Below are 22916 nucleotides of genomic sequence, written 5' to 3'. Positions count from 1 at the left end.
AAGGTTGCACAGCTAATAAGTGGCAGAACTGGGATTTGAATCCAGGCAAGCTGGCTCCAGAACCTGTGCTCTTAAAAATCATGTCTCGTGTTATTATACTATACTGCCAAAGACAGATGGTTATAGACACCCTGTCTGAAATGGATATGGACACCATATGTGAAAAATGCTTATAGCCTTGCTGAAGAGATTATTTATCAATAATTACAGTATAGATGAACAGTGATCTGTGACAGTAGTTGTCACTGACTCTCCCCTGCACAGCCAGGGAAGGATTTATTTATTTGAGAAAAGCAAAGGCATAGGAAGAGTACATTTTTATGTAGGGATGGAAGGTTGAGGATGTATAGGATTTATGATTGTGGAAAACCCCATTATGTGTATTTATGTATTTGTAAATAATGTTCATACACTAGCATATTAATATATGCTATGTACCTTACAAAAACATATTCAGCAAGTAAAAAGGAAAAATACTAATTAAAAAAAAAAGATATCTGATTATTTTTCTCCCACCCCATTGGATTGTCTTGAACACCTCAGGAATATCGTTGCTCTGGCCTATAGGAATAATGGAAAGTTGTTAATGTAGATTAGATATGTTTGAAACATAAATATTGTATACCACTTTATTTACAGATATATTCTCACATGAAAGAGCTGTGTCTTCCATCACATATTAATAGTCTCCATTCATGTGTCCCATGGGGTTTCTGACCTGGTACTTCATACCTAATGGCTGTTCAACAAAGTGAATGGTTTACTTCTTCTATTTTGTGGCCTATCCCACAACTTCGGTAACATTGCTAAATAACAGTGGCTCAAAATTGTGTGAGTCACTCTGCATTTTCAGTCATCTTGCCGCTCAGCTGGGTGTGAATGATCTATGATGAGCTTACTCCCATACCTGACTGTCAACTAGTTGGCCTAGATCTCGGCTGGATCATCTCATCTCTGCTCCATTTGGGCTTTCAGCCTCTGGTAAGCTAGACCAGACTTCCCCATATGGCAGTCTCAGGGCAGCATCCCAAGAATGTGAGACTCCAAGGCCTCATTTTTATTGGTGAAAGAACGTCACAAGGCCAGCCCAAATTCAGGAAGTGGGGAAATAGATTCCCACCTCTCCATGGAAGGAGCTGCAGAGTCACATTGCAGAGGACTGAGAAGAGTTAACTGCAGTCATCTTTGAAAAACTCTAGGTCTGTCACACTTACAGATTCAGATGTCTGTGAAAATCAAATAAAAGTTTATTTTAAAAGAGGGGTAAAATATATTTGGTTCTTTACTTCTTTTAGTTTCCTGGAAGCGTAAGGTTATTTTTACTATTTCTGTGATGCATTCCTGTGCTTTCCTCTTACCCACATATTCATATGTGGAACAATAGCCTACTGATAAGAATCAACTTGTATTCTGCTACTAATCAATAAGGATTCCTCTGCCACCATTAATCTTATCCAAAGTATACCTTCCAGAATTCCAAGATAATGTAGGTTTCTATTCAGCAGGGTAGCTTGCTAAGCATTGCTCATAAGTAGTGCTCTTTGAGTTTAAGGCAACCCTGAACTGCTACAGAAAACTGAATGGATCTCTGTATATGTTCTGTCTTCCCTCAACTCATTCTTTTTTTTAATTAAGCTATAGTTGATATACAATATTATATGTCATAGGTGTACAATATTCATAATTTTTAAAGGTTATACTCCATTTATAGTTATAATAAAATATTGGTTATATTCCCCCAAGTTGAGTGAAATCTGCCAGGAGAGCACAGATCACTTGCCAATGATGATATTTATAAGTGATAAAAAAGGAATGACCTGAAACATTTTTATACTGTGTTTATTCTTTTTAAATTGATTAGCGTTTTTCTAAAACCACCAGTCTTCTTTGGGGGCTAGGGAAAATAGCATCAACATTCTTGCTGGCACTCACATTGGCTTTGTGAACAGACCCATCGTGTGCAGACTTCTGGTCTACTGAGGAGTGTGTGTCTCCACATGTTTACAGTGGTGGCGTTTCCTTGCCCTTCTGCCAACAACCACAAAATGATTGGTAATGAGAAGTAATTAAGTATCGAGAGGAAGAAAACAAAGACATGAATTTCATGATACTCTCATGCTTTGTATTATCAGTGACTTCATTGTTTCTCTTGGCAAATTTTTAATGGATCTGTGCTTGGCTCAGGGGTGCATACTGAGGAAAAGAAAAATTTTGTAATAGCAACAGTGGTTTGGGATTTTCAGATTACAAAGGAAAGAAAAAAAAAAGGAATGGAAAGTTGCTTTTGTTTATACCCAATAATGATGCCTTAACTCTTTTCATAAAGTGTCAGTAGTGACAGAATGCGTGATGGTTTTGCAAGGAGAAAACCTACTTAGCTGTGAAGTTTAACACAGCCTAATGTATTGATTACCTGTGACTCTCAGAGCCATAGAATGGCAGCCTTTAGGAGTGTAAGAGAGCGATAGACTGGGAATCAGGAAACATGGCTTCTGGTCTCAATTCTGCTTTTAATTGGTCGTCACTTGTGAAATGAGCTCTGGTTGTCACTTGTAAAATGAGGATATTAGGCTAGGTTGGCCCCACGAGGTCTTTCAAGATGAAACAAGGACCAGGGGTTCTTTCCCTTGACCTCTACCCTGTTCCTTTCTACCCAATGGGTCCCCCTGACTGCAAGATTTGTGCCTGAGACCAGATGATCTCTGAGGTCCCGGGACTTCCCATTTTAGAATTCTCTGCTTCTCTGTTGTCCTGTATCTAGCAAATACAGTGCAGTTGGCCCTGAGAAGCAGATTCTGCTTTGTTTTCCTGTGTGGTGACCTCGGTCAGTTTTTCTTTGGCTTAAGCTGGTTGAAGTTGTGGTGTATCTTGGTAAGGATGTGTTCATACAGAAGAAGGACAAGTAGATAATTTGCAATTATTTACTTAATTTAGTTACAGGGAATGGCCAAATGTCAATTGAGGCCTCTTCTGCCTACCACCTCCCCCCAGCATACATGCCCCTATACTCCTTACTATAAACATTGAATTTTCTTAATCGTTCTTTACTAATCTGTGTAGCAAAAACTGCTTATTCTACATAATTGGGTGCTATTTAGACATAATTTAGTCTCTGTGTACCTGTTTATTTTCATGTTTGAATGGTGGAAAGAGGATATTTTGCTTGTATAAAAGAACTTCAAAAAGGTTCAGTGAAAGAAATTGTTTTAGGTCTATCACTTACTATGATATTGAGGTAACCAGTCAAAACTACTCCAATTTAAAGAAGAAAGTAATAATAATGATAGCTTAAATTCAGTGCTTACCAATACAGGTCTGTTCTAAATGCTTTCTTTTAATCAACTCATTTAGTCTTCTCAAAAACTGTTGTTTATCCCCATTTTGCAAAAGAGGAAACTGAGGCTTGTAGCTGTTAGTAACTTGCTGAAGGTCGTTCTGCTGCTTGTACTGCTAGAAAGTGGCAGAGCCAGATCCTAACTTGGGCATTCTGGCTCCAGAGTCCAGCAAATCATGCTGTATCTGCTTAGGGTCTTATAAGAAGGCATACATAGTAAAGGAAAAAACCCTGGTTCAACATTAAATTATTCAACAAACATTTATGAAGTACCTACCATGTCAGTTATCATATTAGCCTATTTGTGGAAGCTTATTTTTGTATCTGGACTAATGTCCCTTTTGTTGATATGAGTACAGTTAATTCTGACTACCCAGAATTACACAAAAATCTGAATAATATGAAGTCACAACTCCCTGGCCCTTTCAGCAGTTGGTCTACTCAATAAAGATGTTTTGTTTTCATGCATTATTTATGTGTAGAAACTTAACTGAATGTACTGTTATTCTTAAACTTTAAAAGCCACAAAGTGACTTTTCTCAGCCATTTTGCTGGCATCTTGGGGGCTGGGCTGGGGGCATAGCATAATAGAAAGACTATGAGATTGTGGGATCAGATGGATCTGGACTTACATTGCTGCTCCAGTATGTTAACTCTGTGGTCTTGGACAATGCTGCCAGCCTTCAAATGTAAAATGGAGATAATGGTACCTGGTAATGGGTTTATTGTTCATGCTCTGTGAGCTTAGGGCCCCTGTTGTTCATGTCTGTCTCCCCAGTTGTCAGCAGAGTTGTACCTCAGCAGGAGTTTATTTGAAAAACTGAATCACACAGTTTTCAACAGAGCTGATTGGCTGTAAGTAGGATCTGCCTCATGGTAAAGATGAATTGTCTGTGAACCACTGGCTAGAAATTCAGAAGAATGGTCCTGAGAATCTAATAGAAGTAGCTAGAGTGTGTGGAAGTAGCTAATATGTATAGACCTCTTACCACATGCCCAGCACTGTTTGTGCTTTGTGTTTATTTTTTAATCTTAAAGAGTTTTAGCCTGTAGTAAACATTGTAGGAAAGGGCTTGGTAAAGGTAAACTAAGGGTGGGGACTCTGATAGGAGACATCAAAGACAGAGAAATTAATATCAATATCAGGGTAGTGCTGGTACCTACACAGAGTTCAGTGTGTGCATGCATGTGGAGAATGGACACTGGATCCCCGAGACTTACTAGAAAATTCCAGTTAATGTCCCTGAATTTTGAAAACCTTTATAATAAATACCCTGACTTTTGGCTGTCTCTCACCCCCACCTCCCCGAATACACTCTCACATGCGTAAAATCAGCTGAACATCCGCTGTACTCCTCCTTTTTATTTGATAGCACCTTGAGCAGTCATTAGTCCTGTTTTTATGTATGTGACATTTTATAAAACAATGTCATTTAAACTTGTTTGGTAGGAAATTTGAGGGATGAATTGTTTTGATGGCAAGATGGCTGCATAATGCAGAGCGAGTCTGTGCTAACTGTAGGATGATCTTCACCAAGGGAAAAACTTGGAAGTGATTCAGTGCCTTAAGTTTGAATGTGTTTAACATCCCACACTTGCCGAATTTAGGGAGCAGGCTCTCGGCTCCACTTGGGTCCCCCTCTCTCTGCAAGGAACCATAAAGCTGTAACTTAGTTCCCTGGAAGGGGAATGGAAAGAGATGTAGTAAGATTATGGGGTTCTCAGCAGAGCTGGTTGAGCCCTTAATATTAACTGTCTTATGGTAAATGTGATTCATCTATGAAAATACTGGCTATAAATAGATGTTAATAGTGCTCAGTTGCAAATCAGCCAGGTTGTGCTTGCATGGCCACATTAGGGAAAAAAATCCTGTTGAGTATTTTTATTTGGTTTCTCTTAAAATGACAAAATAAGTTTGTTTCCTTTTATTGCCCTAGTCACCCACATTTGAAGACACTAAATTCAGCCAGCTGCAGTAAAGCTATCTGATGGCTAAAAAAAGACATGTTGGAAACCAGATAACCTAATTTAGCAATTGCCCCGTTTATCTTTTTCTTCCATTTTCAGTAAAAATCATTGAAACATTCCCTTAATGGTGTTTTTACTTGTAGGGAGGGCATGGATAGGGCTTCAGAGAGGGGAATAGAACTTGGGGATCTGATTCAGGCCCATATTCTTAAGAATTCTGAGTCCTAAGAGAAAGTCAAAGTTACTTTCAAATCAAATATGAGGTTCAGAAGGCAGCATAGTCATCTCATCCATTCCCTATAGTACCAGGCACTAAGTATTTTCTGTGCTCATCTACTCCATCTCTGAGTGTCTGAAAGTGCTTCCTTGTGAAATCCAGCTCCCAGGATGTTTATTCATTTAACCTTCTTCTGCCTCCAGAGCTAAGTCAAGCAAGTCTACTTCTCTTGCCACACTGTGGTCCTTCAGTGGAAAGAGCTCTATTCTTTTTTCCAGATGTAACACTGTCAGTTTCTTTAACCACAACTCCTCATACTATGTGGTTTTTAGTGTCCCTCACCCAACACACCACCTCACACACCACTTTGATTATACCCCTTTAGACCTACTCTTCATTAGGCCAGGTGTTTCTTAAAGAAATGCATGGAGTCAGCGTGATTTCCCAGATATTAAACCCAACTAAAACAGTGAAATGGTAAGAGTATATACTTAGGGAAGATCTCAGTAAGTCTTCTGATATTGGATCTCACTTGGAATGTGAAGTATAGATCAAGACATTTGATAGTAGGCATTTAATGAAGACTTATTCCAGTTTCGTTTATCAGGTGAGTGCTTGTAATACCTTTCATGTGTGTGTTGCTTGTTATATCAGTAAATAGGTAATTATTCACCCTGTTTTTTCAAGATGAGGAATTTGAGATTCAGAAAGCTTAAATAACTTTGGCTAATAAACCTTGGACCAGAAATGAAAACTTAGGCATTCTAACACCCCTTTCTCTCCAGGCTCATGCTAGATTAATCAACAATTGCACTTCTTTTTAAGCTTGAATGTGTTCTTTGGTTGCTTGTCCACGAAGGGCTATAGTCAGAGAAGCTACTAGTCTGTAGTACAGAATAAACAGCCTGCCAGTGGGGTCTAATAGAGCAGACTTACATCATGGCTTTTCTTAGCTGTGTGTTCTGAAGAAAGGACAAAAAAGAAATATAAAAATCTCAGAGTATAAATAGTTGATTTATCCAAGTTTTCCATTACAAATCAGTGGCTCTTTAAAGATTCTTTTCTCATTTAAGGTTGACACAGGGCTGGGAATGTTTTCCAGATCTTTGTGGAATAGAACAGAAGAAGAAAATTATTTTCATATAGTCCAAGTTAGCTTTTAAATGCATTTTAAAATGCCACACTCCCAGCACTAGAACAGAGGTCTTGAAAATCTTATGATTCTTTTAACAGTTTTCAAACTACATCACTTTTCATGTTTCTTCCAACTCTGCTCTCTGTTTTTTCTTAGAAGCACGGTGATACTGAGCCAGTCACTTAACCTTTCTATTCTCATTGAATTTTTGTCTCTTTGGATCTTGGAGCCAGTTTCCTCCAATCCCCTTATTCTGCAACTGAAGCCTGTTGAAGTTAACTGGTGTGCCCGTGGTCATGCCCAGAGCCAGCACCGGAACCCAGATCTCTTGCCTACCCCTGTGTTTCCATAGCAACACTGCATGTTCATAGGCCAACCCCTAATTCTTCCAGCCCTAGAAAGATGTGAATCTTAAAATAAAAATGCATCTTTAGAGAACCCAAAGTCTCCCACAAATTTTTGTCGGCTTTCTCAACCTCTTCGTCACCCATTAATTGATAATAGGTCACACTGAGTGTCTTTAGGCCTCCTCTTGGCTAGACCAACCTAGCATAATAAAGAGCTCAGAGGTCAACAAGAAACTCAGAGATCAAGAGTTACTATCTATAGATTCCAAATGATATCATTCTTTTCTCTTCTTTTATCTAAGGACCTGTGACTGGAATAGAGAGATTGTGTGTTACAGAAAAAATGTTATAACTGGTAAAGTCCCAGGGCAGTACTTGACCTTGTGGCCATTTTACTTCTGCTTTCCCACATCTTCCCTTACTCATTCTATCTTCCTGTACTGGGGAACAATCCCCTCCTTGTGTCCCCGGCATTTGAGACTAGTCTGACACATTTACACTTTCTCTTATTAGGGGAGAAGAAGGAAACTAACTTTTGTAAAGCTCTAATTATCTGCCAGATAATACGATTCATGATTTCTATTCTTTATATGTTTTTAAAAAATTCAGACACGTGGAGTTGGTATTATTCTCCTTATTTTACAGATGAAAAAACTGAGACATTGAGAAATTCACAGTTTAGTGTGGTAGAAATATAGGTTCAAAACTAAATAGAAAATACCAATAAATACTATAATGTCCAATGTACAAAGTGTTTTGGGAGCATTTGAGAGGAAATGTCTAACTTTGCCAAAGGGACTTAGTGAAAGCACCTAAGAGGTAAGTTGAGCCTTGGAGGAAAGAGTATTTGGCTCATATGTACTGGTTGAAGGTGGATGAAAAACAGCGTGTGGCAAATATCGAGTCATTCCTTACGGCTGAGACCACCAAGGAAATCTGAATGTGTATACTATGTATTAGATGATAATAAAAAGTCACTGTTAATTTTGTTAGATGTGTTAATGACATATTTATGTGAGGGAATGTCCTTTTCTTTTTATTTTTCTAGATACATAATTATCTTAGTGTGAAATGATGTGATATCCTGGACTTTACTTTTAAATGTTTCAGAAAAAAATAAAGGCAGAGGGTAGGGGAGAAATAAGTATGGCAAGGTATTAAGGGTTGTTGAGGGGTAGGTGAGTACATTGTCTTTGTTGTATTCTTTTTACTTTCTGTATATTGGAAATGTTCATGAGAAAAGATTTAAATAGCACTAGTGACATAGTGCTGAATACATAAACATTTTAACAAGTGGTTCTCTTTAAAGGGGGGACAAAAGGTGTGAGGAAGAGAAAAGAGAAAGAAGACACTAATCTTTGGGTGTCCAGCAGAGACAGAGAAGCAGAAAACTGAGCTGTGTCCCAAGAGCCAAGAGAGAAAATGATTTCAAAGAGCAGAGGGCTGCTGTGACTTCATTTTAACAACATTGCCACTGCTCAGAACAATTCTGGAACTTTACTTTTGGAGTTTTCTGTTTTCGAAATATTCCTCAGCCGTGACAAAATCTGGTTCATTGAAGGTGAATTTGACTTCTGACAACAGGGAAAAGTTCTTTGGAACCAAATCTAGTGAATCAGGTCAGGATTTGGGTCAGCTAATACTGTTTTTGGTCAAAGAACCAGTTGTGACCTTAAAATAATGAGATTGGTTTTTGTATGTGGCCTTTGAACGGATTTTGAAGACGTTTCCAAATGTGTCAGCCATGACACATTTTCGGAATAAGCTTCATACATGAAAACTATTGACAAAATGACACAAGTGGATTTATAACTTAGAGCTTTTGTTTTGTTTTTAATATTACATCTACTTTAGTTATGTCAAATCTTTGGTGTCATGAAGCTACTGGTTGTTTTCTAGAATCCCAATGTAAGCAAAAACGCAGGAGACAGTATGGTATATGGCAGGGAAAAGAGCACAGGCTCTGGAGCTAGCCAGCCAAGTTACAGCCCAATCCCCATCCCTACACACTGTCCAGTTTGGGGCAAGTTACTTCGCTTTTTCAGGACTCAGTGTCTTCGCAGTGTTGTTGGGAGGATTTGAGATCATATGTATAAAATGCTGTGCCCAGTGCCTGACATATGACAGGAACACATAACTTAATCTTGGTAGAGACATAATGATACAATTTTATCTTTTGGTTCATCAGACATACCTTCCCTCTTGGGACATCAAGTGAGATAAGAAAATAACTAATGAACTTTAGCCTTATTAGCATCATGAGGAGAATATATTACTCAGCCTTAAATCACTGAAGGCAAGGGGAGTTCTTTTAGTCAGTGCTAAACCTGTATTTTCGGAGAGTGTGTTATTTTGTTCCTTGCCAAGATGGAGATTGGCAAGCTGAAGAATTGGAATTTGGCCAGAAACCAGTGCCTGTTATTTAGCAGAGAGGTGATAGGGAACTATGATCCTGCCAGTCTGGAGGGACTTAACATGAAGTGACTGGCTTCTTGGTCCAAACTGGCCATAACTATTCCGAACAAGATGACGAAGGCTGCTGATTCAAAGGGGTAGGCTCACCCAAGCTCTTACTGGTGTGCCTCTTTCACCAACCAAGGCTTTTAAAATCTTCTTTAATACCACAGCAACATAAAAGTTACTGTCAAAAAAACAAACAAACAAAAAAAACAACTTACTGTCTTCCTAGCCAGGCACTCTGCTAAAGCATTTTAAATATACTGTTCCCTTTGATACTGAAAACAACCTATCAGGTAAATACCACTATTAAGCTATGCTTTATTGGAAACTTAAATTGAAAGAGGTAAAGTCAGTCTGCCCCAAGCCACAGAACACTATGGCAGAGCAGGAATTCTAGCCTGCTTTAGAACCTACCCAGTCTTTGCAGGCTTGTGTTCTATTGCCTGACTTCTTTCTCATTCAGAATAATGATCTATTTAAAGGTGGGAGAGAAACCTCCTCAGCCATCATGGTGTAACTTCGACTATACTGCCAAAATCAAAAAAAGCCAGAGCCCTTTCACCAAAGACCTGCATCATGAAGTAGTGAGGGAAGAGAACATACAGAGCACTGGAGAGTAAGAAAAAATACCTAGGCTTGATCATCTATCAGATTAGGGCACAGTGTGAATCAAGTTCATGCTCCTTCACTGTTCTCCATTACTCACTCATTCTGGGTGGTAGGGAGTTATACAGAGCAGGAGGTCTGCTTAAGTCAGAAAGCATCAAGGAGCATCCAGAAGCATCAAGAAGACCACATGTAGCAAGGTGAACACTTGGCCTAGATAGTGTGGCCTGGGCTAGATTCTGTGAGTTTGGATCAAACCAATTATCAGGGTTCTTCTAACTGATATCAGGGCTCTCCTTGTGTCCTCTAAGAAGGGTCCACCAAGCCCTTTCCCAAGCCCCTAGCCCTGTTAACCTTTATGAAGGCGTGCATTTCCAGTGCTCTTTAATTAGGGGAGACCCCCTTCCCAGTCCCATTGAGTATATCTGGACGTCAGACACTCCAGAGTATGTGGGACTGGGATAGATTGAGCTTGAGGGTTCTGCCCACTGTGTGTGGTTCCACATACACTTTGTTCGAAAGCGCCTAAAGGCAGGCAAGAGTTCGTATTGACCAAGGAGGGTGGCTTCTGCTAGGAGCTATATGTAAATAAATGGATGTCAGAGCTTACAGTTAAGGGGAGTGGGGGGAGAGACAAAGAATCATTACCCTCCCTTGAGCATTTTGCTTTGGATATTTTGGTAATGATTGTAAAGCATTTACACACAGACTAAACTAAGCTCTTTGTGTTCTTTGCAAGATGGAAAGCTTGCCAAGTCATTTTCAGCATGCAAAGCCCAGACAATTATTCTTTTGGCATTTAGGGGCCGCCCCTGTTTTTGCTGGGCGGTTGGAGGCGGGTAGCCTGTTGACACAGGAAGGCTTTATAAGGAAAAAGAAGGCAACTTTACCCTATACTTTTTAGAAAAGAAACCCTGTCAGGCTTCTTAGTCCCTACCTCCTTGGCTAAAACCTCTGTCACAGAGCCAACAGAAGAACCCCCTCAGAAGTGCCACGCACACTTCGGGGTCCACAGCATGTGACTCATTCATGGCTGTTTTCTTTTCCTCTGCTTAGCACCTCACCATGAAATTCTGTATTGCTTTTGTTAGTGTGTGTGTGAAGATGGTTAATAGCTGTATTTCTAGTGATAACCATTGGAAAGATAAGAGATTATGGCCTTGGCCCTTATGGAATATATGCTTTGCAGTAGTGGTTCTCAACCTGTGAACCCAGAACCCCTAGGAACTTTCAGAGTTGTCCAAGGGGCCTTCCAGTCATCTTCCAAAAGCAATGTGAGAAACTGAGTGTGATGTGTCTCCAGAATGGAGACTGTTGTGATTGATAGCATACAAGCCATTTGAATGTTTTCCAAATTTGTTGCAGGCTTTTGTGGTTATATCTTTGTTCAGTCCATGGATAGGAAAATCTACAACTGCTATCAGTGGGGAATTAGGAAACTTTTGTTACGGAAAAACAGTTATCCTGGAAAGGATGAGTAGTCTGAACCTCTTTCTCATAACAGCGAAACAGGAGGCTCCTGTTTTCTTGTTTTTGAACCTTTTAGCACTATGTTTCCTGATCTACATGGTTTCATGTCTGCAGCTAAGGAGTGGGCTGAAGACATTTGATCTTTCAAAATGTTGATCTTAAAAATTATAAAGGGTGCTTTTTGTTGTTGTTAGTAGTGTCATAAGAGAGTTCACGCATCCACCCTACTCTCTTCAGTACAAGTTACCATACACTAATTACTTTCAGGTGAGAAATTATTGCAGTTTAAGTTAGTGGTGGCTACATGCTGAGGCCTGGATCCAGAGTATTTTTATTTTTAGCCTTTAGTAGAGAGTGCTTCTTCTAGCATATTGGCTATAGTTTCTAAAATAGAAGTTTGCTAGCTCTATAATATAAAACACCAAATTGCCAAGCATAGACACTTTTCTCCATCAGAGGGATGTAGCACGTTTGTTGCACAGGCACTAACAAATGCCTGCCTTCTGCTGTGAGTGATTTATTCTTTATTATTGTTGCATTGTTTTTCTTCCTTTTCTGTCAACATTTCTCTTTTTTAAATAAGAGGGGGGAAAATGTCCTAATTAAAAAGCAGCATACATGTTAAGCACTGAAAATGGGGAAACAAACGTAAAGAATTAAAAAATTCATCCTTGGGCTTCCTAGGTGGCGCAGTGGTTAAGAATCTGCCTGCCAGTGCAGGGGACAAGGGTTCAATCCCTGCTCTGGCAAGATCCCACATGCCACGGAGTAACTAAGCTCACGTGCCACAACTATTGAGCCTGTGCTCTAGAGCCCGCGAACCACAACTGTTGAGCCCATGTGCCACAGCTACTGAAGCCCACGCGCCTAGAGCCTGTGCTCTGCAACAAGAGAGGCCACTGCAATGAGAAGCCCACGCACCACAAGGAAGAGTAGCCCCCGCTCGCCGCAACTAGAGAAAGCCCTTGTGCAGCAATGAAGACCCAACAGAGCCAATAAATAAATATACAAATAAATTTATTTTAAAAAAATTCATCCTTAATCCAACCATGCTCTTCATCGTTTTGTGTAGTTTCTTCCATACTTTCTTCTCTGCTGTATCTATTATAATGTGCTTGTTGTTTGGGGAATATTATTTGTTGTCATTTTTCCATACCACAGTTATTAATGGTTGCATAGAATTTCATTATATGAAGGTGCCATTATTAATAACCTTTCTCCTATTTCTGGATATTTACCATCTTTTTTATTTTTTTCATCCTCTTTTGAGTCCTTCCTTTCCTCCTCCCCAACTTACACTTTAGAGACATGTACCCTACGGATCCAGAAGGGATCCAGAGCTAACAAGGAACCTTGACCACTGTCTGGACTTTATGAAACTGGCTGGAATCCATGAGAACTATCTGGCTCAGAAAAATATGTTTGTGTTTTAAAGTCATGATTTTGGCCTCTGCGGGATTTAATCACAACTCATAATTGTTACTCTATCTCCCCTCTGAATTCTTTCCCCTTTACCAAATTAAAAATATGAAAAATGTTTGAATACTTTTAAGAAGATAAAAAATATATATAGAAATAATTAGATACTGTTAGAATAGACCACTGTACCACCTCTTCAGGCCTTGAAAGTTGACAGTTTGGAAATGAAGTAAGAATTGGAATATGTATGCAAGTAATTCATCTTTTTTTTTTAAGAATTTTTATTGAGATAGTTAACATATAATAAAATGCATGTATTTAGAGTGTACAATTTGGTATTTTTTTTCTTATTAGTAATGTATATATGGCAATCCCAATCTTCCAATTCTTCCCCCCCAGCCCTCCCTGCTCAAGTAATTCATCTTTAGCAGTGGAAGGATGTTTACTTTTACAAATGTTTTCTCTTTATGGAAGAAGCTGTTATTGTGTTTACAGTTTACTTCCTTATGTAGACTTGAATTCCAAAGATGAGAATCAAACTTTGGGAGTATATTTCAAACAAAATAGAAGCAAAGCTGATTAGATACTGGTGGTGGTAATATAAGAAATATTTTTTCCGTTTAAAACAACAGCATTCTATTTCTGATCTTTGGAGTGAGTGTCCTCATTTTAATATCCCTTGTTACCAAAAGACAGCACTTTGTGCATAAAACATGGTTACCAAGCAATGTACGAAAAATTAAATTGTTATATGGCTTAGGACCTGCAGAGAAGGACCAAACTGGTCTAGAAAAGAGTCTCAGAATCATAAAACATCATTAGAGTGGGAAGAGCTTGGAGGTGGGTTTGCGCAGCTCTTCCCCGGCAGGCACTGGGGAGAGGGCACCCTAGCTGTACAGCCTCTCTGACAAGCACTCATGCAGTCTGTGAGCATTCATTTTTCATAACTCTGTGGTCTTACAACACATAGCCAATTCTTTCAAAATGTATCCAGAAGTCTTGTGCCATTTTATTTCCCTTGACACCGTTATTAGCTGAATGCCACCTGATAATATAAATTATGATGAGTAAATTTCAAGGAGTTAGAAGCAAGATTTCCTAAATGTGAAAGCATGGAAAAGTCTCTCCCAAACTGAGAAAGTGGCCAGAGTGGTTTACCAAGGATATAAGTAAAGAAAATTTTGCCGTTGTAAGCTCCTGGTTCTACAAATGCTAAGGCTAGGCGTAAGAAGAAACCTTAGGCTGTTTCCCCAAATTCTGTTTTGACTTATTAGTGCTATTCAGTTTATTTGTTTTTAATAAGATAACTTTAACTAAGACCTTCCATAATTGACAACTGGTTTCTTGCTTAAATATTTAAATTTGCTTTAGATTTTTGTCATTCAGCTTTGACTAAATGCTCAGCTGTACGGCATAGTTCGAGTCTTCATTTGGGGAAGCCGGAAATCCATGACTGTCCATGCTTCCACCCATAATACCACCTTAAACAGCCCACTTCACTCTCTTGTGCCCTTAATTAGTTGAAGGAATGAAAAACAAACAATCCAATAGCAACCTTGGGCACCTTCTCAGAGCACTAACTTGGCTACATTTCAGAGTACTTAATGTTTTCCTAAAAGGTACAGAGAACTGCATGGTGCTTATGTTAGCATTTCCTAATCAAAAAGGTATAACACACTTAAAAGATGGTTAGAGTTGCACAATAAGACATTTGTAGTGGTTCTTTAAGCCATTCTATGTCTAAAGCATAATTTTTATTTTTAGTTCTGAGAATCAGAGTAAGACTGATTTCATATGTAGAAATAATTATTTCCTTTGATATTGCTAATCTTTACTTAAAGCCAATCACAATGATTACCAATGACATTCTTAGCAGCCGGTGTGCAGCATATGTACACATGTTAAGAAGAGGGGGAGGTGTTAGACTGAGTTTTGTTGTTGCTGTTTTTTAATTTATAAATATTCTCAAATATGTCATTGTATGTTAGCCATAATAACTTTTAATTCCATAATCAAAGGTACATCTCTACCTTTGACGTGATGTCTTTTTTTTTTTTTTGACCTGTTTAGGAGGATTGAGGATCAGGTCATTTTAAGGTATTAGTCATTTTGAGTCACTAGATGAGAGAACAAAAGTCAGTAAAGTTTACAAAGCACTATAAACCAACAAGGAAGCCATACTATAACTACAGATAAGACTTTTTCCACCTTTACTTCCTTATTTATATCTTCTAATCCCACTTACCCTGGTTTCTCTGTCCCATAATATATATTAGAAATAGACTTTACTATTAGGAAAGGAAGAAAATGATATCTATCTTCTGCTAGGTGTTAGAAACCTTTACATTATCTTATTTAATTCTTGTAACAACTCTGTGATGGATACCTGATTATTCTCATTTTTACAAAAGGGGGATCCAGAACTCAGAAAAGTTAGGTAACTTGCCCAAGATCATACAGTTACTATTAAGTGGCTGAGCCATGGTTCATATGTCTTGTTTCCAGGATTTTTTTCACTTCTCTGTATTACCTCCAATTTTCTTTACTCTCTCCTGGTGCCTTTCCTTGCCTTTCAGCTACAAAGTACTATTCATCAAGTAGTATAATTAAAGTTAAAAAATGTGCTGTTCCCAACAGGAAGCAGCCCATGGCTGGGTTAATACCCACTCACCTCCCCAGACAGAAAGAGGGATGGAGGAGCCTACATAACTCCCTTTATACATATTTAATGTATTCACAAAAAGCTGCTTAGTAAGTTCTTGTTTTTGCTTTTCAACTTATTTTATTGTTTTTCCTAGTTTGTTTTTTTTTTTTTTTGAGGGATAGTTGGTATGTGGCATTGTATTAGTTTAAGATGTACAAGTAAATTCTTTATCATCTTGTCCCCCCGCCTTTTTTTTTTATTTGCTCATTGAATATGATGAAGACAAGTGAATATTCAAAACAGAGTGTTTTTTGGCTCAGGATTTTAAAAAGAAGAAAGGAAAGGAGAAAAAACTAACTGATCAGGAAGACAGTAGGGTCCCAAAGGAGAAAGAATATTACCCAGGGATTGCTAGGTTTAACTCTGCCCTTGGAATAACTCAAAACTTAATAGGACTTCCAAGGCCCTGCTTGATCTGGCCCACAATTTCACTTTGTACTCCTCCCTTCTTTTCTCTCTCTGCTCCGAATAGGCTGGCCTTCTCTTAGTAGTTTTCACTCACCGTTTTCCCTCCCACCTCCAGGCCTGCATTGTGCTGTCTGCTTGGACACCTTCGCTCTGTTCTTCACCCAGTTAACTCCTCCCACTCAGCCCTCAACCCTCAGCTCTAGTAGCACTTCCTGAGGAGGCCCTCCCTGACCTTTTTGACTAGGTCATGACCCTATTACCATAACCTCTTTCTTACACCAATTACAGTAGCGATTTTATATACATCCATATTATCTAGAGAATTTTGGCCTCCCCCACTGGACTGTGAGTTCCATGAGTACTGACATAGTCTGTTTACTCACCATTATGTTCCTGGTACTTTGCACATAGTGTGTACTCAGTGTGTTGAATGAATGAGTTTGTTTCATCATCAAATGACCAGATTTTTAGTCCAGTCTTTCTGGCAAAATTCACACAGACTTAACCTAGCAGAGTTCATATGTTTACAAAGCTGTTGGATATAAAAATGGAGAAATATGGGAAAAAGCAATGAAGCCATTACTTATATGGCACTGTTTCTTCCTGACCACTTCCCCCACCACACATACACCCCACCATATTGAGTTTGACTGTATAACATCTCTTTCTTAATGACATTCAGTCACTAATTGGTCCAACAGGTGCCCTTAACACTGGCAGCCAGCAAACTTTTTCTGTAAAGTACCAAGTAGTAAATATTTTAGGCTTTGCAGACCATATAGTTTTTGCCACAGCTACTCAGTTCTGTCTTGCCAGAAAGCAGCCATAATACAGTGTACAAATGAGTGACCATGGCTGTGTTTCAATGAAACTTTATTTACCAAATATTTATTTTGCTGACCCCTGCCTTAGATGATATTATGAGGCAATCATGAGGGAACCTATGAATAAGTCAGTCTGAAAGAATGATTCTCCACCCCCTTAGATGAAATTTATTCACAGAGTTATATATGTGAATAGGAATTATTTATTCCTGTGAGATATGTATAACTGTGCCTAAGATCTAGGGCCAACTTTGAAGCTGTTAAATAGAAGATATAGATGTGGCACAGGCACCACCAGAGGCTGTGAGAGCCATGATACTGCATAGACCATGGTCTCCTGTAGATGTGATTTTTTTCACTTGAAAAAAAAAAACACCCCACTTGAAGTTCAGTGTTAGTTATACGAACAGCTTTGAAGTATTAAATAATATTTTTTGTTTGTTTTCTGCCTCCTCTATATCATATTGTAGTCAGTCATTTATTTGCTCCTCTTACCTCTTCTACCTTCCACCCTATATCTGGTTTTTGCTTTTAGATCTGTCATGGACTGAGAAATCAGGTAACCAACAAGGTTCTAAGGTGTGAAGTAGTGTTTTGGGTGTAGAGGTTTTGAGAGTCACTCGAAGTACAGATGTCTTTACCTCCTTTTTTCTAGATTGGAGTTGTATGAAAATTGTGTCCCAGAAAGGTGGCAGTTGATCTGTGTCTATTTCATGACACAGTGGACCATATTACCTTTGAGTAGGGTCCAAAATTTCTACATTTCAAAAGAATATATCAAATCCAACCAGTCTTTTTAAGGTGACTTTATTCATGTTTTTGTAAGGACTGTCTCAATTGTCCTGCTCATAGGAAGATGCTATAAATATCTTTGAAACACTTCTTACTCATTCCAGTAGAAATGTCTACTGGAATGTACTTTTCATAGATATGAAATCACAGTGAGAGCCTTCCTAGGAATTCCATTGATGTAGAGAGAGAACTGCCTCAAGCAAAGCAGTCCACGTGGACAATTAGACAGCTTGTTCAGTTATACCCTTTTATGGGGACTCCTGTCTCCTCCTTGATGCCCAAATAATTTGCCCATGCCGGAATCAGAAGGCAACAAGGCACACCTTCCACACTGACCTGCTCTTTGGTTAACCAATGCGTCCTTTCTCACATAGTAGGTCTCTTAAACTTCCCCTGCAGTCTTCTTAGAAGCTGCATTCCTTAGTTTTGTTGTAAGCTTAAGAGAGTTACTATGTGACCCTTAAAGAGGAAAAGGAAATGGCATCTCAGTTTGTAGCAGCCTTAGGCTAGTTAAGCTCTTTATGAGGGATCATCTCACTGAATCCTTCAGTAACTTCATGAGGTATTGGTCTTCATATTTCATAGGTGAGGAAACTGAGGCTCATGCCCAATATCACATAACTTACCTAGAAGCAGAGCTGGTCTTTGAGCCCAGATCTTCTGATTCCACAGCCCAGGTTCTTTCTAATACCCCCACAGTACCTCCAAGAAGGAAAAATAGATTCATGGTAGATGTGCTTTGGGCCAATATCTCACATAATCCTCCCATCCACCCTGTGAGGTAGGTTTCGTAATCATTCCCAGTTTACTCACAGATGTGTGAGGTTAGGTAACCTGGTGATAGTCACACATCAGTTAAGGGCACAATCAGGAACTCTCTCGGCTTCTCTAAGCCTTAATTTCCTCGTAAAATAAGAACAATATGGCACCAATCTCTTAGGATTATTGTAAGGCTAAAATGAGGTAATTCTTGAAAAGTGCTTAGCATAGTGCCTGGCACATAATATGCCCTCAGTAAATGTTAGCTATAATTAGTTTAGCACAGCAAAGGCAGAATCACTTTGAGTAGAAAAATGCTTCTATTCCACTATCTATTTCACCATTACAAAGATTGTATTATATTAATGGTAAACGAAAGGGTGTCTTCTCTTATTTAAAACAAAAAGTTAGATCAAACGCTGGGTAATTCATCCTTCATCAGCTAAGCAATTACACAAGCGGCTTTGAGGTGCCTTCCAATTCTGTAACTGTACTATTCTAGCAATGGAGGGCTGTTTTTTCTCTTAAGAAATCTTAAGTCAGACCTCAAGTCCTCTCCACAGTAAAGATGTGGTATGCTCCCACAGAAGACGGAACAGAGCCCATTAGTAAAGCTGAGTGCAAGACTGGTTTTCAGAGCTGTAAATGACAAGGAGTATAAACAGTGAGGATTTTGGAGTATTTATCTCTCATGGAAAGATAAGATACCTACAGCATTTTAAGATAGAAGCAAAACCCAGATAATTGATTTTTTTAGCAAAGGCATTTAAGAAAATATTTGTTTTGTGCTTGACTCCAGGGGATAATAGAATACGAGTAATTATTAAACCGGAATTTAGTAGCCCAAGTTGAATCAGGAGGCCAGTTCCCTAGAGTAGTTCCCAGCAAAGCTTGAGAACTCTAACAAGATATTCAGCCATAGCCAGACACTCTGTTGCTTGGGAAGGTGTGTGAAAGTTTTTGTTTTGATCATAATCCTGAGGAGCTCTATCGATCTTGCCTGTCTAACTTATTGGTGATTATGAAAATTACATCCTCAACCCTTGATGGTCAAGATCCTTCAGTGCTAATGTGTGGAATTACTTGATTTCACATGGGGTATGGTTATATACCTTCCTCATTAGTATATCCAGCAGGGTAATGAGATGGAGTTCCCAATGGCCCATTCTCACAGTTTATAGATAGGACTATTTTAATAATTTGCAACTCCCCCTCCAGGAATCTACACCCCTGGATTAAATGCATCTTCCCCCTTCTCCCATGGACTTCTAACATAGAGCTTGCTACATTGCCTTATGATTTGTTTACTTGCCTGACTTCCTGGCTGGATCCTAGAGTCCTTCTTGGCTAGGGCTACGTGGTGCCTGGGCTTTCAGAGTTGCTCAGTAAATATTCGTGGACCCACTGACTGACTGACTGGCTGACTGACTTAAAGAGCATGTTTTTAAGCTTCCAGCTTTGGTGGGCCCTTACTATTAATAATAGATCCATTCATTCCTTGTTGCTGGAATCTGTCTTATTCCTTATTCCTATCTCATTCTCATTCCATAAATCTAAAATTTTCACTCTTCTCACTGCCTCCTTTCTACTGACTCCCTCACCTCTCTTGCCCTGTTCCTCTGCCCCCAAAGCCTCTCCCCTTCTTTACACATTTTCTTATCTTTCTGTCTTAAAAGAATATTCCTCTTGGTTTCCAGGTCATTTCCCTCATTTCAGCTTTGAATCATCGGCCTCACCTCTGGAATCTTGCCCCCTCAGATACCTCCTTTCCCTTGTTGTACATATTACTTTTTCTCACTGCTGATAATCTTTCTGTAACTTCATAACATGTCCAGCTGTCCTTTTTTCTAGTATCTTTGCTTTCACTGCTCCCACAGCTAACTGCTGGTTTATCTTCTTCTTCACATTGTGTTACCTCATTCTGTTAGTCTCTTAACTTCCCATCCCCCTACTTGTCACGCAGCTTCTGTCCTTACCAGTGGCTTCCTAATTTCCAGATCCAAGAACCTCCTCTTAGTCTTCATGTTCCAGCCCAAGCTTCTAGCTAGATTTAATTATTCTATCTTTTCCCCAGCTATCCAGGCTAGAAATCTTGGTGTCATTTTCCACTCACCCCTCTCCCCTTAACATACTCTCCTCTGTAAGAATAAAAATACTCGTGTTTGTATTTGTAAGTTTATTTTTTAGGTGGTATGCAACAGAAGATATTGTATAAAGCAGAGGAGTGGACTGAAAAATATTCATCAGGGTGTTCTCATTTGGCAGTAAGATGTTGGTACATGCAAAAGGCCAAGCCAGTGAGAAAGTATGGAAAGCAGTAGAAGTAGTGAATGAATCACATGCATTGTATGCATAGCAGTCGATTCTTAAAAGTTCCAATTTCCACACATTCTAAGCACTAACAGAAAGTATCTAGTTGAAGAAAAGCCAACCCAACCAAGACTTGGAGCCAGAATGTTCTGGTTTTTCACAAATAGTTATGACATTTTTTTGAAATACCAACACAAAATTTATGTATTTACACATGTATACAAGATCCTCATGTTTCTGTGTTGTAGTAACATCAGAAGTCTTTTAATGAACAAAGCAGTGCTTTTAATCACTTTTTCATACATCTAGTTGGAATCCCCCCTCACTCCACTTTGGGGCCATCCATGAACTTCTGCAAACCTATTCAGTCCTTGGCCTGAAAGTGAAGCTACAGTAGTCAGCCTGCCTGTCACTCTCCCTCTTCCTTTTACAAAACTGAGTCATATGCCCCTTTGATCTCATTTACCCTTATACTCTATGAGTTTGATATTTGAAGTAGAATGAAGAAGGTTTAATTTGAACTTGGGAAATAATAACAAAAGGAGGAAATAATCAGCTACCCAGAGTGTTTTCACTGCCCCGACTTGGGCAGAGTTATGAATGTATAGAACTAGGGCTTGTCACACCAAACATGAAAGCGTGTGTTGCTAAGTCCCCGCAGAGAAGCGCCTCCATAGGATTCCATCCAACACCGAAGTTAACAGAGAATGGAGATGTTTTTGAACCAAGAAGAACTGTGCCACGATGGATGTGCCACAGAAGGGTAGGAGGGGTCTCTAAGGGAAGTTGTCATGGGGCATCTACAATTAGACTGAGGTAGCATTTCACTAAATACTTAAGTGAAGCTTCATTTGAATCTCATTGTCTATCCTGGGGAAGAAAATAACTGGGAGCAGAGTGAGGTATAGAGGCTCACTCTGACCTACTGAGAGTAGATCAGGGACTACAGGTTATGGAAAGGCTTGTGATATGGAGGAGGGAGGCAGAGGAGGCTGAGGAGGGATGGAGGAAGATGTCAGAATGAACTGGAGAGAGAGCCATACTGGGTGGGACTCACATAGCATCTTAAGGAGTCATTACTTTATGCTTAAGGTAGTGGGAAGTCATCAGATGTACCCAAGCAAGTCTTTTTATCTGTAAGATAGGGATAATGAACTCTGCATTACTGAGATCTTATGAGTAATAGTATAGCAAATTATCATGCCTTAATAAACATATGATCCTTTATTTTTTTCCATCAGATAAATTACTGAAATATGTTATTCACAGTGAACTATACTCAATATCTTGTAAAAACTTACAATGGAAAATATTCTGAAAAAGAATAGATATAGATATATAGATAGTAGGTATGTGTGTATGTGTGTGTATATCACTTTGCTGTACGCCTGCAACAAACACAACATTGTGAATCAACTATAATTCAATAAAAGGGAAATAGTGCTTTAAAAAATAGTATAAATCTAATAGAATTAGAAAGCATATTAGGATGTGATCATAATTTTTTAAAATACATTGTATAAATGTTTGGGCAGTTTTAATTCATTATAAGGGTTGTATCAATTCTCTGGACTTTACTGAGCCTTGATTTTCCACATATAAAATTTCTTTTCCAGACTGATAAATTGAATTTAGTAATCCATAGATCAGAATGCTACAGCCCATAAAGAGGCTTTAGAGATGGAAGAAGCAAAATTAGATTTGATAAAGACACTTTATTTCTAACAGACTCCAAAGACAGAGTAGTAGTAAGTCTCTAGTGAGCTACCAAATTAGCTCCCAGAGGGTATGGGGTCATTGTGTAGAGAACAATTAAAGGAAATAATTGTATTAATATAATTTCTTTTAGAATTATCCAACAGTAAGATTATGAGCACAGTTGTCTGGCTGAGACCTCAAGCTCATTCATTGTGGTAGGAATAAGATTCAAACTACCCCCAGGAAGTGCAGGGGAATGGCCTTGAGGGTGCATTTCTGTTCCTCTTGCAGAAAGAAGTGTTGGGATTATGCCTAGTTCTTTCTTTCACCTTTCATCTTTCCTTGGCTCCCTCCTTCCTTCATACATTGTCTTCAGTGTGTACAGCATCACGCCTCTCAATATTTTACTGATGATCTTCGCCATGATCTGGGCTGCATTCAGATTTGGAAAAATAGTGGTAGCTC

At 38.9% G+C, this 22916-nt stretch overlaps 2 protein-coding genes across 7 annotated transcripts in view; one reads left to right on the top strand and one right to left on the bottom strand.

The window, feature by feature from the left end:
- Nucleotides 1–22916, top strand: part of CMSS1 (cms1 ribosomal small subunit homolog) — a 352758-nt gene that overhangs the window by 122689 nt on the left and 207153 nt on the right. The window lies entirely within an intron of this gene.
- The window catches only part of FILIP1L (filamin A interacting protein 1 like), a 289653-nt gene that overhangs the window by 122141 nt on the left and 144596 nt on the right, over nt 1–22916 (bottom strand). Inside the window, exon 1 of one of the 4 annotated variants that reach the window (XM_057696272.1) lies at nt 18311–18328. The exons of the other annotated variants lie outside the window; for them this stretch is intronic. The gene's annotated coding sequence lies outside the window, so the exon portion shown is untranslated. Of the gene's footprint in view, nt 1–18310; nt 18329–22916 lie in introns of those variants that run through there. 4 annotated transcript variants of the gene reach the window in all.

This window comes from Hippopotamus amphibius, chromosome 10, assembly GCF_030028045.1.
Source record: "Hippopotamus amphibius kiboko isolate mHipAmp2 chromosome 10, mHipAmp2.hap2, whole genome shotgun sequence".
NCBI lineage: Eukaryota > Metazoa > Chordata > Mammalia > Artiodactyla > Hippopotamidae > Hippopotamus > Hippopotamus amphibius.
The sequence above is the reverse complement of the archived record's forward strand: the minus strand, read 5'-3'. Positions and strand labels throughout refer to the sequence as shown.